General features: G+C 47.4%; 1 long non-coding RNA gene across 1 annotated transcript; it reads right to left on the bottom strand.

The window, feature by feature from the left end:
* Positions 1 to 6,329: 6,329 nt before the first annotated feature.
* LOC125942391 (uncharacterized) lies at positions 6,330 to 9,981 on the bottom strand. The gene is made up of 2 exons (XR_007465064.1): positions 9,803 to 9,981; positions 6,330 to 6,703 (listed from the first exon to the last, which is right to left on the bottom strand). It is a non-coding gene; the product is annotated as an uncharacterized LOC125942391 (long non-coding RNA).
* Positions 9,982 to 18,448: the final 8,467 nt, after the last annotated feature.

The following is an 18,448-nucleotide window of genomic DNA, read 5'->3' as shown; positions in this document are numbered from 1 at the left end:
TATCAGTTATTTCTGCTACAATTTTTGGGACATAGGAATATATTCTTTTATAAAAAATACAATTTTTACTTGACAGTGTGTAGCGTTCAATGATTTGTTTGCAGCATCTAATATATGGCAATGACAATGTAGTTATTATTCGTGTATTTGATCCCTCGACAAATTCCATAAGGTGGAGGCCGTGCAGCAACGTGAGCCCCCTCCCAAACAACATTTCTGGCTACGCCACTGATCGCTACTATGAATTTCAAGTATTCTGCTAGTGTTTTAGTGCTTTCCATGGATAAATTACTTGATTGTGCCATTGTACTTATATGTATGCCCTTCCTACAATGATCTCGAGATCGGCAGTATTCATAAAAAAAGGCTACGCGACTTCCATTCACCTGCTTGAGCGCCTGTAACTCACGCTCTTTTCGCTGCAGGAAAGCAAACATTCTTCCACTCTTAACCCGCCTAACAACAAGAAGGATTCTGCGGAAGAGCCATTCGCACAATAAATGCCGGGAACAGGACAAAACTATAAACTGCATCAATGTAAAACGGGCAAGTTTGGCAGGGCTGGAGAAAGTCACCTGGCTTCAAAACACTTCCGACTGGCCGCAGACAGCCAGCACAACCGGACCAAAAAGAAAAGAGCAGATATTCTGTTGAAATGCACTAAAATCACTTCCTTCACGCAGGGCAGCAGCGCTCTCTAATTGGTTCTGAAGTATTACACAATATAAGATATAATCGACGCCAAAACCATAATAGAGACCTGAAAGGTTCTTAGAAACCACAGAGCCGTCATCTGTGCAGCCTTAGCTATGCAACCTCCTATGCAATCTCCTATGCAACCTTAGCCACGGAAAAAAGCCATTCGCAAACAGCAGAACTTGATATTTAATGTCTCAACTCCCATAACTCTGGAAGAGGCTCCAGGCCTCCCGACGAAGCGCCGAAACTGGGAGATCGAGTGTTAAGTGACGAGAGGAAGCGGGACCGTGAGGAGTTTAGGATGACAATATATGTCTCTGGGCTTAGGTTTTTTAGCCCTAAAAAAATAGTGAATTGGAACATTTTACAGGTTTTCACTTTGATACCAAAGCAGTTTTTTTTTGGGGGGGGGCAATATTACAAACATGGGGAAGAGCCCACAATACCTGTAATCCTAGAATTTACACCAGTCGACCCGTCCAATTGAGCATAATAAAATCCGCTGGCTATTGGCTTTGTGTTTCTGCTATCTTTTGCGACTATTCTTGAGGTTCTGCCAAGCGCCATTAGATATGAAAAGTAGCACTGCTAGGGTCGAGGACACGGGTTCGATCACCGGCCACGGTGGCCGCATTGCGATGGGGACCAAATGCCAGAACCCGAGGTGCTCAAAGTTAATCCGGAGTCCGGCACTGCGGCGTGCCTCTTAATCTTAAAATCCCTATTTCGTATCTAACCCTAAATGACAGCGATATAGGCGAGGTGAGCTATGGTAGCTCGTGCCTTTGGACTAACGAGGCTCTTCACGCAGCACTTTCGTCTCATCCGTGGTTGTGAACGGGTGTGAAAGGCAGAAGGGTAACAAGCATTCCCGAAATTAAACATTCCGAAGAATAACCCTTTGTTCGATGGTTGGACAAATGTCACGGGCCCACGATACAAAGCGCCTTCAAGTGGTATCAACTTGCAAAGGCGGAACTCAGATGAAATATTTTCCCGCGAATAGGATAAGAATAAACTTTATTTGTCCAACGATTATGGCTGTTGGTGACCGGGGCTAGGCTGCCAGAGGTCTATCATCGGAGAAAAATCTTCCGAGATCCTCGGCAATGGCCCTGGCTCACTTGACGGTCCATTCCTGGTCCCCCGGTGCCTCGCTGAGGAGCGCGGCTTGCCATCTGTCTGCGAGGCACGCGCTTCAGATGGTTCTGCTGTTGCCTTTCCCCTTCCTCTTGGTCCTTCTCCCTCATGGCGTTGTCATTCCAAAAGCATATGGGCCATATCGGCCCGTTCGTACTCGCACCACGGGCAGCCGGGCGACGGGTGCAGCGCGGGCCACAGGCGGTGCAGCTGGTAGGGGTTGGTGAAAGTACCCGTCTGCAACCGCCTCAGGTCGACTGCCTGGGACCTGTCCCGCCGCGAGTGGGGTTGTGGATATTTCTTACGTTCCTTCCTGTTGTGACCAAGAACCTCTCGGTACGTGGCCGGAAACTCCTCGACATCGCGATCGGCGTGCCCGTGGTCCCCAGCTCCGTCCGCCGCGATTTGGGTTGTATTGGTAACGACAACAGCGGCTCCGCACGCGGTGGCCGTCACTTCTCTGCTGGGGTCCAGCACAACAACGGCGGCGGCTGCCCTCTGGGTGATCGCGTCGCGGCGGGTAAGCTGCCTCGCGACGAGATGGGCGAGCTCGTTGTGGTTGGGCGGGGTGTCGGTGTGTCTTCGGCCGTTAGTATTGTTGTTGTCGCGGCTGTTGTCGTTGTTTGTGCCAAGCTTCCCGACGTGCGCAGAGAACCATTTCAGAGACTTGTTCGTAATCGTGTCGCACCCGAAGTCCCCGGCTCTGGCGTTGAGCCTGCGCGCCACATCCACGGACACCCAACATTTGGTGTAGTTCCGGATCGTTTATTTGGAGTCGCTAACGATCAGGCTGTCCTCCGTACCTCAGTGGAGTACCGCGAGGGCTATGGCCATCTCCTCCGCTGCTTCGGCCGACGGCAGCCTTGCTGATGCCGTGACTCGGATCCTTCCCTTCGTATCTACGACCGCCATGGAGAATGCGGGCGCCGCCACTGTCGCCGGCCGTCTCGTTGATGTTGCCGCTGTTGCTGCTGCCGTTTTTGTCGTAGTAGTAGTGATGGTGCTGTTGGCCTCCCCGGTTTGTCTCGCACATTCCGTTGTAGCGGCGGTGGTGGTCTTCGTCCCTCGTCGCCATCGACGTCACCGGGGGGCGGCGGGTACCTGGCTGCATCGACGAAGAGGACGCCTTCTCGTCTTCCGTGCTCCTCAAGGATTGCTACCGTCCTGCGTTTACGTCTTTGTATGTCATGCACCTGGTGCATGTTCTTCGGCACGTTTTCCGTCTGTATGGCGTCCCTGACTTCCGGTAGCAGTTTCCTTCGGTCCCCGCCCCTCGTGATATCGAAACCCGAGCAGGTCGAGGATTCATCTTCCCGTTCTGGTGCCCGACAGCCTCTCCAGCTGCGCTATTCCCTGAGCCTCGGCGACCTCCTCGGGCGTATTGTGTACGCCCAGCTAGGGGAGCCTATGGGTTGGCGTGTACTGGGGTACCCCCAGGGCGGTCTTGAACGCCCTGCGGATCGCCACGTTCAGCTTGTCGGTTTCGCTCCTGTTCCAGTCGGCGTACGCAGCGACGTACGATATGTGGCTCAGTGCGTACGCCTGTATCAACCTCGTCACGTTGTGATCCTTTATTCCTTGCCTCTTGTTTGCGACCCGCCGCACGAGGCGCGTGGCGGCGGCCACTTCTGCAGTCGGGAAACCAGCTCGCGGTTGGCACTGTTCTCTTCCAGCCACAGGCCGAGCACCCGCAGCTTGGACACCGTCGGTATTCGGGTCCCCTCTCTCGTCGTGACGCGGACGCCCAAATTACGGGCGTCTAGCACGCCCTGTGGGAGGGTTCCTTTCTTGCGCGGTCTGTGGAGTAGGATCTCCGACTTGTCGGGTGAGCAGCCGAGTCCCATACCTTCTAGGTGCCGTTCCACCTCCCGGACGGCCCGCTGCAGCCGGTCTTTCATTTCGCCGACACTCGTGTTCTCCGTGGTCCACACCGTCACGTCATCTGCGTAGATGGTGTCATTGATGCCCTCTATCGCATCGAGACGCTCCGGCAGGCCGAACATGACGAGGTTGAAAAGCATGGGGGAGAGTAGGGAGGCCTGTGGCGTTCCCGCAACACCCATTCGGACCGTTCACGGAGTGGCCCCGTCGATCTTGACTGTCGCCTCGCGCCCATTCAGGGAGCTGTTGACATATCGGTGGAACCTTGCCCCAAGATCGAGTCGGCTGATCTTGTCCAATATGGCCATGTGCTTCACAGTGTCGAAGGCGCTGTACCCCGGGCAAGGCGCGCACGTGCGTGCTCGGAGCGTTCGCGACCTGTTCCTTGATCTGCAGCATGACGTCCTGCGTGGAAAGTCATCAGCGGTTTCGGGAAGGGACTTTCCTTCCCGCGGATAGACTTTTTATTATCCTAAGGATATTTTTATTGAATTTTCCTTCCCTGCTATCAGGTGAAAGCTGAATAATGAGCATTTAATATTCGTTTATTATTGAGACATCCAGTCAATGTCCGGGTTGCTCTCATTACCAACCTCTTAGATGATAAGGTCAGTAGTTAATAATAAATCATTTAGTTAAAAGACTAAGCGAGCCCGCAACAAAAGTAATAGTTCATTACACCGAATGCTGATGATAGGACATGATGTTAGGTCTTTGTGGGTAAAGACAGACGAGAAAGTATCGTTTAATAATTGAGCACTTTTTGGATCGGAGAGCACGTCACCGTTCACGTTATTAATTATGATGTCAGGATGGCTGCTTTGGTTTATTACATGCCAAAAACGTCGTGGGTTTGTAACAAGAAGAGAAGAAACGTCACTTGTAAACAACTTGCGTCGCGGAGTTTTTAGCAAACATTGCTAGTCATTTGGACATATTTTGTACCGTTGCCAAGAATTAAAAAGACTATTCTTGTCATGAGGTGTCGAAATCGCTCGTTGAACATGTTTCAGATATCGAGATCGCAGAATAGTAACTATGTTGCAGCTGTGATATAAATAATCATTGACACCTGTGGAGCCTATATTTCGAGACGCAGACGTCGTCTATTGCTGTGATTTTCTATTAGTAGTAGTAGTATTGTTATACACGCGCAAGCAATAAACACCCGTGCAGCAGCTGCCGCTCGAAGGACAAATCAGCTTTTAGCTTTTGCACGTATTTTCTATACAACCCCTCCAGTCATGAAAAACACGCATCAAATAGACTAAACATTCCCATTTATTATTTATTACCATTTATTACCATTTATTAAAGTGCTAATTATTTGTATTTTTGCTTCCCATTGAGCATAATAAAAAGATGTGGGCGACGGAGAGCACCCGAGCATCGGTAAACCTACGTCATCGATGAGTTCGTACTGAACAAACAAAAAAATCTGCAGATATAATGCACGGGTTAGAAGCTATGTGAAGCGAAACTTTAGTAATCGTGTTTTTGGCTTGCGGTGTGCGAAACTCAACGAATATCTGTACCCCAGTGGTTGAGTGTCTTGACGCGATCAAGCTTATCGCGCTCTCTTTACTTTTATAGAAGGAACTATCTTAGGCCCGTATTCACAAGCGGAACTTACTCTTAACTTACGACTTAAGTAGCCGGTCGATGCTTAACGCGTTTCATAGACAAATATTGCCCTTAAGGTAAACTTTAATCGGCACTTGAGTGCCGGAAAGTAAAGTACAGCCATTGACAACCTTAAGTGCGACTTCTGCTAATCTCGCCTAGCAAGCAAGATGGCCGACTGCCACGGTAGCCTCACCGCCTTTGCCGATTTCGCCGGACGTGCACATGATACTAGGGAGGATGAGGCATACCGATACGCGCTGCCATACGACCACGGCTTAGGGATCGACAGAATCCCATGGAAGTATGCAACGACGCGGAATTGTCGTGGCAAACCGGGCTCGCTGGAGATTTTTAACTCGCACAGTGAACAGAGTTCCTCTAAGCGAACCAGCACACGTCTCTGCGCAAGCGCACGTGCGCGTTTCCGGGGCCTTTAGCTTTTCTCGTCTAGCGTGGCCCCCACATCACTCTTGCCTCGCCTTCGCACATATGCACAATAAAACGAAATGGCATGCGACTTGGGATCGCTTGTTCCATCCTGGAACTTTAAACAAAATGACGGACACAGGAGGAAGTTCTTCACGCAGTCTCCTCCGCTTCAGTTATGTTAAGGAGACTGACTCAGGCTGAACTGAGAAGTGTCGCTAAAAGTGCTGATGTCTGTAAGCACTGGTGTAACTATCCTTCCATCCTCCACCACCTATCTCTGGATCTCGAACATCTTCCTTTCTTAGTAAACGCACTGACAAATTTTTTCCAACGTGTTGCAATATTTTTTCGTGTTTTTACCTGATTGACCCAGGTCCAGGAACAAATTATTGCGCTACCCTTAGGAAAACATGAAAAAACCTGTCCAACAAAGCAAACGTATCGCAGAAATATCCTACACACAGAACCGCTTAATTTCGCCAGTGCTAGGCGTCATTCTACTTGGCACCATAAGATGAAGACTGAGCGCACATATGAGAGCAAACATGTGGATCCCAGTCAATGAAGGCAATGTTTATTCAAGTTCATGTTCAACAGAGGCACGTCAACTTCTCGAAGGTCCGCGATCACAGTTCCAGCCGCATTTTGCAGGCCTCTTTAATATCACAGCATTTGGTTGGTCATATGGCTTCGACGCTGCCAAATCATAGAGTAATACGTTAGCTTGGCAGCCAGGAATCATCCATTGAAGCCACCAAATCCACGCCCGCCACCGAATCCACGTCCACCACCAAAGCCGCGTCCGCCACCGCCGAATCCGCGCCCGCCGCCGCCACCAAAGCCTCCAAACTGTGCCGTGGCGATGGTGACCACCAGGGCCAGGACGAGGAGCCCAACGAGGAGGGTCTTGGTCCTGATCATGTTTTATCTGCAATGATTGCAAAACAATGTCGTGAGATGAAAAAGATAGGACATATACGCACGTGACATTTCAAAGTTTCTCAATAGAGCTTATTACTTCCAGATAAATGCCCACGCACTTCTATGGCAGTGATATAAAACAAATTATTTTTCCGAACGTGGTTGTAATGTAGCATTACGCTGACTAAGGTAAACTGATAGCTGAAGTTGTGTTGGGAGTGCTTATCCTCCATTGTTAAAGCTATTACATTCTTTGTCATGTTGTTCAACACCGCCAACACACAAAACAATTTCTTACGGATAGTTTGTGCAGACAAGTGTCTTTATGAACGCGTGTCATTATTCGGAAAATAGCGGTCACTCTGTCGCAGAGATCATGAGGCCGTCATGCTACTGTCGATGAACATAGGACCACGAAGAAATCATCACCTTTTTAGGCGTATGCATCCTGCTCTGTGTGGTACTCTAATTGAAATGTCCTAGAGTCTAAGAAGTAAGTCGTCGTACCGCGATTGAAGCTGATATTTGAATCTGGTTACGTTTCTAACCTGAGACTTCCGAAACCTGTGGCGAGTGGGAGCGAGGTAGATAAAAGAGAAGGCAGAGATATTAAGCAGTCAAGAGTCAGGCTGGTGACCCTAAGCAGAGGGAAGGGAAAATGGGAATAGAAAAAAGGGAGAGAAATAGAGAGAAAGGAATGCGGCGAATGTGAGCACGGCGCACGGACAGCATTGCATCGTCCAAGGCGCTCGCACAGACCAGTCGATCTCAGAAAACACAAAAGTACCTGCACTGCCATCTGAGCCGATGATCGGGGAGGACGATGTTCTAGTAATAGAGAGGTTTAGCTTGTCCGGTAATCGGATAAACGTAGGCGGATGGGTCGTTGGGGCCGAACCGTAAACGTGAGCAGCTTGTATGGTGCTACCACCTGGTGGCGCAGAGTTCAAATAGACAAAAACAGGTAACATTGCCGTAACCAAGTGTATTCTACTTCGCTGCTGGTGTAAATTGTCGGCAGTGGCGTAATCGTGTTGCTGCCGACAATTTACACCAGCAGCGAAGTAGAATACATTTGGTTACGGCAATGTTACCTGCTTTTGTCTATTTGAACTCTGCGCCACCAGGTGGTAGCACCATACAAGCTGCTCACGTTTACGGTTCGGCCCCAACGACCCATCCGCATACGTTTATCCGATTACTGGACAAGCTAAACCTCTCTATTGTCCCTTCACTCGATGGCCAATCACCTAGCCTCATCAATGCGTTGGACATTGTTTTTGCGTTTCAAATTCAGGACAGTGCCAAAATAAGGGGTCAATGTCCTCGCAGCCGCAGCCATCACATGCGGGACTGTCAGTCATTCCAATTAGTGCTGAATAAGCTTTACGGCAACTGCCAACTACAGCCGTCACAGAAGGAACGCTTTGAGTCAGTGATATCGGACCGGAAGTCCGAGGTACAGATAATCATGGAAAAAGGGCAGTCTTCTGCGATTCCAAGCTGCCATTACAATTGTTGTAGTCCTTCCTGCGACATGACACTCACGATAAACTGACGTGCGAAACTTGAGAGAAGGACATGATATTTATTTTAATGGATACCAAGCCATTGCGTTATCAGTAGAAATTTTCATGCAGATAAGCTCGGACGTCAGACCAAGAAGACCACTGCGTCCCCATTTTTCTTTGATGGACAGACCCTGGAAGACAGCTTCGCAATCTGGAACGAACACTCTCGTTAGCTGTTGGCAATACATCACATACAAGCACCAGCATACCGCACAGACTGAGCCCTTGGATGAAACCTGTGGCAAAGACCACAGGTTTTCTATAAAGACAGCAAATATGCCCCCCTTTGGTGATAAAACAAATTAAACTTTCACAACAAAACGAAAAGATTTCCCTCTGGTTTCATTCCATCGTCTAGCCTGTTGGCTTTGCGAAAACCTCGTTTCAGCTTTTGACAATGCTTGACTTAAGTAACGAAAACCCGTCATGTGGCCCCTGTTGTTATGAAGTCATGTATGACTTTTATCACATGAAACAAGCATAACCGCGCTCGAGCGTTTTAGCACGTGACTGTTCAGAGGATACAAAATCATATGCTGCTATTTGTGGTGATTCATGATTTATTCATAATGATAAAAGCTTGTTTGCAAAGAAAAACATACTGGAAGGCTACTTATTACGCCTAAATTTAATTACACATGAATTGTTACCCTGCGCTGACATTTCAATAAACAGATAGATACCCGATATCTGCAGGCTATAGAAATTGGCCGTGAATGGAACCTCTATGGATCTAGGCCTGTATTCATGAAAATCTTTTGGGCTGTAATGCTTTGTAAGACCAATCTTTATTTCCGCAAGGACAAAATCCAAGAAGGCCATTCTGCTTACGTGTAGTGCACGTCAATAAACCCCAGGTGGTCGATATTCATCCGGAGCTATCTACTACGGCGCGCCTCATAATCATAACTGGTTTCGGTACTTAAAACCCCAGAAAGAAGAAGTATTTCTACAACAGTTGGGACGCAAGACGACATTTCCGCCTCTCCGTATGCTGGACGTACTGTTAGCGAAGGGGACACGCCAGTGCCGAAGACCACTTATGAAAAAAAGGCTTTGTGTATTCTGCTTTTGTTGCTCAGCAGCAAAAATGTGTGGTAATTAAATCACCGCGGTGGGTTTTCTTGTAAATGTTCAGTTCATAATCAAAACAATGAATTCATCTTACTAGCGCTCTCAAGGCAAGTAATTTCAATGGTATTATACTCTTAAGAACTCTACCTTGAATGGAGAGATTTTGTTTCCATTTATCTAATATCTCCCTGTTACGGTTAAATGTGCTTTAGAGTTAACAGCCTAGGGGTAACCTGTAGAGCATTTTGTTACTGCAGAAAGAACGTTTGAAAAACCAATAATATTAAGATCGATGCATTTGCTTCTAGAAACTTATTACATTTCTTTTCCTCTTCAAAGGTAATAAAAAGCGGCTTTGTGGCGTCTACACAAAGCGAATATTCTAGTTCTTTGTTAAAACAGGCAGTTGTGAATTTATGAATTACTTGCTGAGCCAAAGCTAATGGTCGAGCGATGCTTACCTGAAGAACTCTTCGTCCGTCAATTGATGCTGAATCTAGAAGCCATGGCGAGTTTATATACAAGCGCGCTACGCGTACTGTAATCGGACAACGCTGCCTGTGAATACCAACGACCGTATTCACCGGGAAGGCTGCGCAATCGAACCACGGCACGCGGAACAGATGCAACTAGTCTTTCCACGTGATATTCTACGTACTTACCTGCAAGCGACTAAACATTGCGTTGGCAGCCGGCGAAGCCCCCCTCCCTTGTGCAGTGCCCTGTCGGTTAAACCTGCTAGCTTGCCTCGCCGCCCAAGGCTACTATTGGCCGCCATTGAAAGCTGCTTTTCGTTACGTACTGCATCTGGGTGACACGACGTGACTGGCGTGTCAATACGACGTCTCGTTCCAGGCGTTCAAGGTCTGCGCAGCGGGAAACTTCCAGCCGTTTTACACGAGGCAAAATCTGATATCGGAAATGGGGATTACCATGAGACATCGTGCACAAGCTAAAGCGCACTTTAATTTTTCGGGAATAGTCAATACTAAATAAAAAAGAAAAAAGCTCGGTTTACACCTTGCATAAGAGAAACCTTTGCTCCTAGACAAAATTATAGTTTCATCATTGACACGTGCAGGAGATATTTTTAAACAGATGCTAACACTGAACGGGGTCTTTTTCTTAGCATCGCTAGTTCCGAAATTTCCGTTAAAAATACCGGGGGAAGATTCACAAAGCTTTTCTTTCGTAAGTTCACTTTGCCATTGGCTGGCCGCCATCGCTAATGATATGTCCGGCATCCGGATTGGCTAACATTATTTCTTTCGAAACATTCTAGCGTAAAAAGTTTTTGTGAATCGGGCCCTGAAGCACTAATCTTAAGTTGAACTAACAATAGGTGCCAATTCTCTTGCGCCGGCGTCAGTGTTATGCCGCAATTTGCACTGCAGATGTACAGAAACCGGGGACTTCGTTCTCATTTTGTGCACTTTTACTCTGCTTTGGTAATGACAAATCTCATTGGATGAAAACAAGCTGAAGGTATAGAGATCGCAACATACTAATTAAGTTACAGCTGCGATGTAAGGAAAAATCTACACCTATAGAAAATTTTGCGAGGCACACGCTTGTTTGTCTATTGCTCTGATTTTGTATTACTCGTAGTAGTATTTTTATAAGCGCAGCAGCAATAAACATCCATCCAGCTGCTGTCGCCCGAACGCATAAATAGTCTTTAGCGTTTAAACGTAAAGTATTGCCAGAGTCCATACATGTGCTTTTCTGGTCACGAAACTGCCGCCTCAGTTTCATATAGAGCCAGCGCCTGCCGCTAGAGGCGCAACCGTGCATGAGAGGGCATGCGAACACCGCTACCGCTGTGGTTGTGTGTGGGGCAGCCTCGGTATTCTAGCTTTCTCAACTTCCGCAACCGTCGCTTTACTTTCATGCAACGATTTTTAACGTTTAATGTAACAAGTTTAACGATAAATAACTGCATGATCGCGTCTTCTGCCATGAAATGAACGCCCGGGACGAAAAAAAACCGCTCATAACGTGGCCTTTGCGGCGGTCTCAGTCTAAAAAAAATCTGGGATTTTAAGAGCCAGAGCCGCGATACCATTATGAGGCACGCCGTAGTGGGGGACTCAGGATTAATTTTGACCACCTGGGATTCTTTAAAATGCACCTAAATTTAAATAACCGTGTGTTTTGTATTCCCCCCCCCCCCCCCCCCCCGGTTGAAATGCGTCCGCTGTGCACTGCCGAGCGGTCTCGGTCCAGATTTATTCTTCATCGCCGTTCGCCTCAACACTTCGGTGGGCTCTGCTTTTTAATATTTGCCTGAAATTAAACACCGCGCATTCGCAACAAAGCGCCAGTGGTCCCTCTTTGCACCAGATCCAAACATATGGGCTGTTGCACTCCTGCAAGTAAGCGCCTACTCTCGGTTGCGCATAGCGCCAGATTGTTCGCCAAGCACAGCCGTTCACTTTCTGTTATACTGTGGGCAGTATCTGATCAGGAGATCAACAGGATGAAATTGTTATTGCAAAGGGCTGCTTTCGTAGAATACTTAATGACAAAGAAAAGGAAATTGAGCTGCTCCATGCGCTTCCGATTTCTCTGGACACCGATGCCATTTCTCAATGAGATTTAGGTAGGATAAGTGCAGGACAAACTTCCCTACTAAATGTCTTCGGTGCAGCTTTTAGCAACGGGTTAAGGCGAACGTAAAGTATTAGGTCCTGCACAGTTGAAACTGTATTGTAATTAGGCAATTGCCTTAGCAAGCAGTCGTTTAGAAGCGTTCAGTAAGCTCAGCACTTATTCACGCTGCTCGTGCTTTCGACACAGCAACGACGAGACTATAGGTATTTTGGTTCTTAATGCGTAACTATTTACAAGATGTTAAAATATTGTAATCACCAGTCCTGATATTCTTATCATGGTCGAAAAAAACGGCGTTATAATTCGATTAAGAAAAGAAATAAAACGTGTTGGTGCAAAAACAACATACAAGCACGATCATTTATTTATCATCTAAAATAAGCGAGATACAGACAGCACAAAGAGGCGCATGTATCCGGAACGGCACCCCAGCGCGCAACACTTGGGTGGCATCGTTGTCCCACCCAGCCATTTCAACTAAACAGTCCAGCACTCGAAAAATAGCGCAGCACATGCACAGAACGCACCCGATCACTCAGCTCGCTTCACACCGCGCTAGCGTTTCGGTACGCGAACGATGCCCTCTGTGGCACAGTGGCGCCGCGTCGCGGCAGCTTGGGCAGCGTATGAACCTCTCCCATAGCGTGACGGCGGAGTTTCGTGACCAGAAAAAGATGGAAGGACTCTGGTATTGCTTACGCAAACCTACCAACAAGCAAACCGCGGATAATATAGAAGAAACATTTAAAGTATACTTTTTTGAAAAAGCGTGAATTGTATGTTTATTTGGCTTTCCATTTGGGATAATAATCAAACAAATTTGGTGACAGAGAGCACCCGAGCATCAGAAAAGCTAGACCCTAAAAAGTTCTTACTGAAAAATTAATGTGCAGATGCAGTGCAGGTGTTAGAGTCTATGCGAAGCGAAGCTTTAGTAAACCATTTCTTTAAATTTTATACAAGTGAGTGCAGTGCGTGCGGTTATTTTGAGCGCCAACGCAGCAATGTCGTGAGGACTAACGCGATGTACACGTATTATGTTTCTCCAGAGGGGAATGTTGATGAGGCACTTTGTTTCTGTAGTACATTGTTTCTCTTTGTGCATCGCACTTTTCCAAGCGTAGTCCCATCATTAAGATGTAGACACAATAGCCTGTCCCTGCCTAAAGCTCCAGCGCTGGCATTGGTCCATTATTTTCCACTATACCACAGATAGAGTTTGTCGCTATCTTGATCTCGAAATACTTGAGTGATTATTACTTGCTGTTATTAATAGTTGCAATTTAGTTATTTTTACGTGGCACCACGGGGAAATTTCATTGATTTGTCAAACACAGTGATGTACGGACGTCACTGCGTTGCAGAGGTAAGTTGGATTCTGATTTTAGCAATGGTTAAGAACGCGGATAACTGCGCGATGAGGCTGCGCCAAAATTATACCAATACCACCGCAAAGCTTATGAACTTTTTGTTTGTTGTGTTGTAAAACGTTTACTTTCAAAATTGCCATCTTCACGCTATCTGACAATTACTTCGGCGTTTACAGCTGCTCCTGCCATTTAAAGTCCCCCTTCCTGCGCTAATGCTGCATATGCCGCCACTTGTTAATTCTAGGAGGTATATGCTCACAAAATCTGCTGAAAAAGCAGTTTGCTGTTTAGCAACATACTTTACAGTCAGTCCAGCAATTTAGACAAAGTTACGTGCTGGAATTGTAAATACTACACGCTGCTCACTGCACCTTGAGTAAGCATTCACAAGGTCAACAAATTCATCGGCATATGGACTATACGCAGACGAAAACCTTTCCTTGGCAACGCTGACAGCTCCACGCCCGGCATACATCAAAACAAACTACCATGTGTGTTTCAGGCACTGTTAGTAGCATCATGAGATGGTCACGAAAAAGAGACGGCAATCAAACACCTTTATTTCTAAACGGGCAAAGTGAAATAGTAGCGCTGGCGTGGTCAAAGCCCGCAAATATACGCTCATTGTTGGCAACTGCGAATTTCTCAGATGAATGTATTGTTTAAAATCGGCAAGCTGTTCGACGAGTGTCTTGGTTTAGAGGCAGAGGCAATTCAGATGTAGCAAAGTCTACTGAACCGTACGCGCGTGGTCCACCCTGAGTTCCAAACGCCGGCTCCTAAGTCCGCTCTACGGGTGCTTGACGTACTGGAGCCGCTCATGTAGCTCTTCTGTAACAACTTACGAAGCTCGGACTTAAGCACCGTCGTACGCCCGGGAAAAAGTGCCAGTCACCACTTTATCCTTTTGATGCATGTCGATGTCCGACAGGTTTTTAAGGACGTTCCCTAGCGTCAGTAGTCGCTTCAGAAAATATGCGACAATGTTAATTGAGAGATATGTTCTTGAACATTTACACAACGTCGATGTGGGCCCATGCAATTAGTAGTGCTGCAAGATCGAACATCTAGCATGCCTCTATTTTGTCATCATCATTTATGTCGTCTTCCCCTTCTCTTCTTCTCTATGTGCAAAGTAACAGGCTAGAGCATACTGCCCGCAGGGGCGTCTGCGAAAGCAGGCGTTTGGTGTGTTGCGACACCACGGACCCGAGCACATGGGGGTTGGACCCTCCCGCGTGTAGCCTTGCGCGGCTTAGCCGTGTCTGGGGAAAGGGGGATCCTGGGGGTTGAGCCGAGGCCGGGTGTTTGGACCTTTAAGGCCCCCCGGCGGAGGCAACACACCTCTTCGGCCTCTGCTTCACATAGACGGCACCCCTGGGCTGACTCACCCAGGGGAAATCGGCAGTTGCCTTTTCCTATCCTCCTCTTAAATCTTCGTCTTTCTCTCTCACTTTCAATCTTTCCTGTCTCCTTCTTACTTCTTATATTCTGATTTTCCAGGCAGCTAGAGTTAACCTTGTGTGAGATAGCCAACCTTGGTTATATCATATTTGGTTATAGTGGTTGTGTACAGCTGGCGTTGGCAGGTCTTGTTCATAACAACCCTGTCGCGTCCCCTTGTTGGGCTCCGCGGTGGGCGGCTGGCACCGCTGCCGAAGTCACTTTAATTTGTATGGCTTCCTCATGCCCCAAACTCCCTGATCGCCCTCTCATAAAAAGAGGGCGCACCGATGAATCATTCAACTTCTTCACAAAGGCCACCGAAATTTTTCCACGTTTCCACGTGATTCACTGTGAAAACGCCGACAAAAAAGCGACAAACATTTCACCCTTCTTAGTGTCAAAATGTCTCACGGAGGTCATTGGAAGTGGCTACAAATGCACCAAGATGGCAAGTGGTGACCTTCTGATTGAGGTAAAAGACAAAATGCAGTACGAGAAACTGACAAACCTGGTGGCTTTTGGCGATAAAACCATATCTGTGGCTGCACACCGAACAATAAACACCGTCAAGGGTGTGGTTTCAGACGGCGACCTCATGGATTTGACTGACGAAGAACTCCTGAATGGATGCAAAGAAGAAAACGTTATAAATGTACAACGCATAAAAATCAGGCGCGACAACAAAGAACTACCAACCAAACACATAGTACTTACTTTTGGTTCTAGCACACTCCCAGATGCAATAGAAACAGGCTACCTTAAACTGCGTGTAAGACCTTACATTCCAAATCCACGACGTTGCTACAAGTGTCAGAGGTTTGGCCATGCCTCTCAACGCTGCCGAGGACAACTAACTTGTGCGAAATGCGCTGCAAAAGATCACTCTGCTGATGAATTTACTGCTGAGGCCCATTGCGCAAACTGCGATGGCAGCCACCCTGCATATTCCAGATCTTGCGCAGCCTGGAAGAAAGAAAAAGAGATAATTACGATCAAAGTCAAAGAGAATATCACTTTCCGGGAAGCACGACAGCGTCTTTCGCCTTCATTTTCCATGAAAACTTCTTTTTCCTAAGTGGTGCAACAGGGGGCAGCATCACGACGGACCCCGGCGATCGCCCAAGGTACGCGCAGCGTACTGAGGCGACTGCCACCCGCCCCCATGGTGGGAGCAGCAAAGGCTGCCCTGCCCTTCTCGAAATCGGCCACACCAGAGGCCTCCACTAGCGCTGGCAGCAGCCATCGCAGCTCAGAGGCTAAGGAGGACCCATCGGCCTCCGGGCTGGTGAAGCCACAGCCTTCGTCCCTCGAGGCGAAGGCTACACGACGTACACATCGCTCGTTAGAGCGAGTGTCCAGCGCTTCGGAAGAGGCTATGGACACTACTCCAAGCAAGGTGGTGCAGTCAGCACCTAAAGAGCGGCCAAATTCTTTGGACCGCTCTAGAAAAGACAGAACCAAAATTACAGGGCCGCAAACGGCTCTGTAGGCTAAAACACGTTCTTCGTACACACAGCACCAACTTACCTTCACTATGGACACGCAAATTATGCAGTGGAACGTCAGAGGCCTTCTTAGGAACCTCGACGATATCCAAGAACTCCTTTACCAACACAATCCAAAAGTGCTGTGTGTACAAGAAACACACTTAAAATCAAAACATACAAACTTTCTCCGACAGTATGTTACGTTTCGTAAAGATCGCGATGATGCTCTCGCATAATCAGGCGGTGTTGCCATCATAATACCTAAAAGCATAGCATGCCAACGTTTGCAGCTACAAACGCCCCTTGAAGCAGTGGCAGTTCGACTTGTTCTTCTAAACAAACTCATCACCATTTGCTCGCTTTACATACCCCCACATTACCACTTACACAAACATGAATTTCAGTCCTTTATAGACGAATTGCCAGAACCTTATCTTGTTCTTGGCGATTTCAATGCGCACAGCAGTCTGTGGGGCGACTCTCGTATCGATGCGCGAGGTCGTCTTGTTGAACAATTTCTTTTCTCGTCTGGTGCGTGCCTCCTGAATAAAAAGGAACCTACATTTTACTGTATTGCAAACAGAACATTTTCTTCTATTGATCTGAGCATAGCTTCGGCGTCTCTATTTTCTGAACTTAAATGGGAAGTTACCAAAAATCCTTACGGGAGCGATCACTTCCCAATACTACTGAGAACAACCAAAGAAAATGAGTCCTCACCACAAGCCCCTCGATGGAAGGTTGATACAGCGGATTGGGAGAAATTTCGAACTCTTACTAGTAGTATCTCCTGGGCTGACATGTCTTCGTTAGGAATTGATGCTGCTGTGGAGTATTTCACTACCTTCATAATTGATGCCGCTTCTAAATGCATATCGCAAATCAGTAGTGTGGCATGCAAACGCCGTGTCCCATGGTGGAACGACGAATGTAGGAGCGCTCGTAGGAAACAGAACAAAGCGTGGGGCTGCTACGTGAGTATCCTACTGCGGAGAATCTTGTCAATTTTAAGAAGGTAAAGTCCCAAGGCAGGAGAACGCGCCGACAGGCCAGAAGAGAGAGCTGGCAGAAGTTTTTATCAGGTATAAACTCGTATACAGATGAATCCAAAGTCTGGAACAGGGTAAATAAGGTAAGAGGACGACAAACATATTCACTCCCTTTGGTAAGCACACAGGGCGACAGCTTGGAAGACCAAGCGAACTTCCTGGGCGCACATTTTGAACATGTGTCCAGCTCATCGCACTACTCGGAAACATTTAAACGATACAAAGCCAGAATAGAAGGACAGAAGCTGGAACGAAAATGCAAAAAACACGAAGCATATAACGAACCATTAAGATTAGCTGAGCTACAGGCATCACTAAACTGCTGCAATAATTCTGCACCAGGTGCTGACCGTGTCATATATGAAATGCTGAAGCACCTTCCCCATGAAACACAGAAAACCCTCCTTTCCCTCTACAACGCTGTATGGTCTTCCGGCGAGATACCGTCTGCCTGGAAAGAGGCCATTATAATTCCTATCCTGAAACAGGGCAAGGATCCATCGTCTGTTTCGAGTTACCGGCCTATAGCACTAACTAGCTGTCTCTGCAAAGTCTTCGAAAAAATGATAAACCGCCGCCTACTACATTTCCTAGAATCAAACAAACTGCTTGACCCATACCAGTGCGGTTTTCGCGAGGGTCGATCCACCACTGACCATTTGATACGTATTGAGGCGCAGATACGCGAAACTTTTATTCACAAACAGTTCTTTCTGTCTGTATTTCTAGACATGGAAAAGGCCTACGACACCACATGGCGGTTTGGAATACTGAGAGACCTCTCCCACTTTGGTGTACGTGGTAATAGGTTAAATGTGATTGAAAGTTATCTGCTGAATCGCACATTCCGTGTGCGAATTGGCAATGTGTTATCACGACCTCTTGTGCAGGAAACTGGTGTACCCCAGGGAGGTGTGCTCAGCTGCACACTCTTTATCGTTAAAATGAACACAATCCGTGCTTCGTTACCACCCGCTATTTTTTATTCCATCTATGTGGACGATATACAAATAGGGTTCAAGTCCTGTAACCTCGCAGTTTGCGAGAGACAAGTACAGCAGGGGTTCAACAAAGTGTCTAAGTGGGCAGACGAAAACGGGTTCAAAGTAAACCCCCACAAAAGTTCTTGTGTTCTTTTCACT

This window comes from Dermacentor silvarum, chromosome 1 (assembly GCF_013339745.2).
Source record: "Dermacentor silvarum isolate Dsil-2018 chromosome 1, BIME_Dsil_1.4, whole genome shotgun sequence".
Taxonomy (NCBI): domain Eukaryota; kingdom Metazoa; phylum Arthropoda; class Arachnida; order Ixodida; family Ixodidae; genus Dermacentor; species Dermacentor silvarum.
This window is presented reverse-complemented; position numbering and strand designations above follow the sequence as displayed.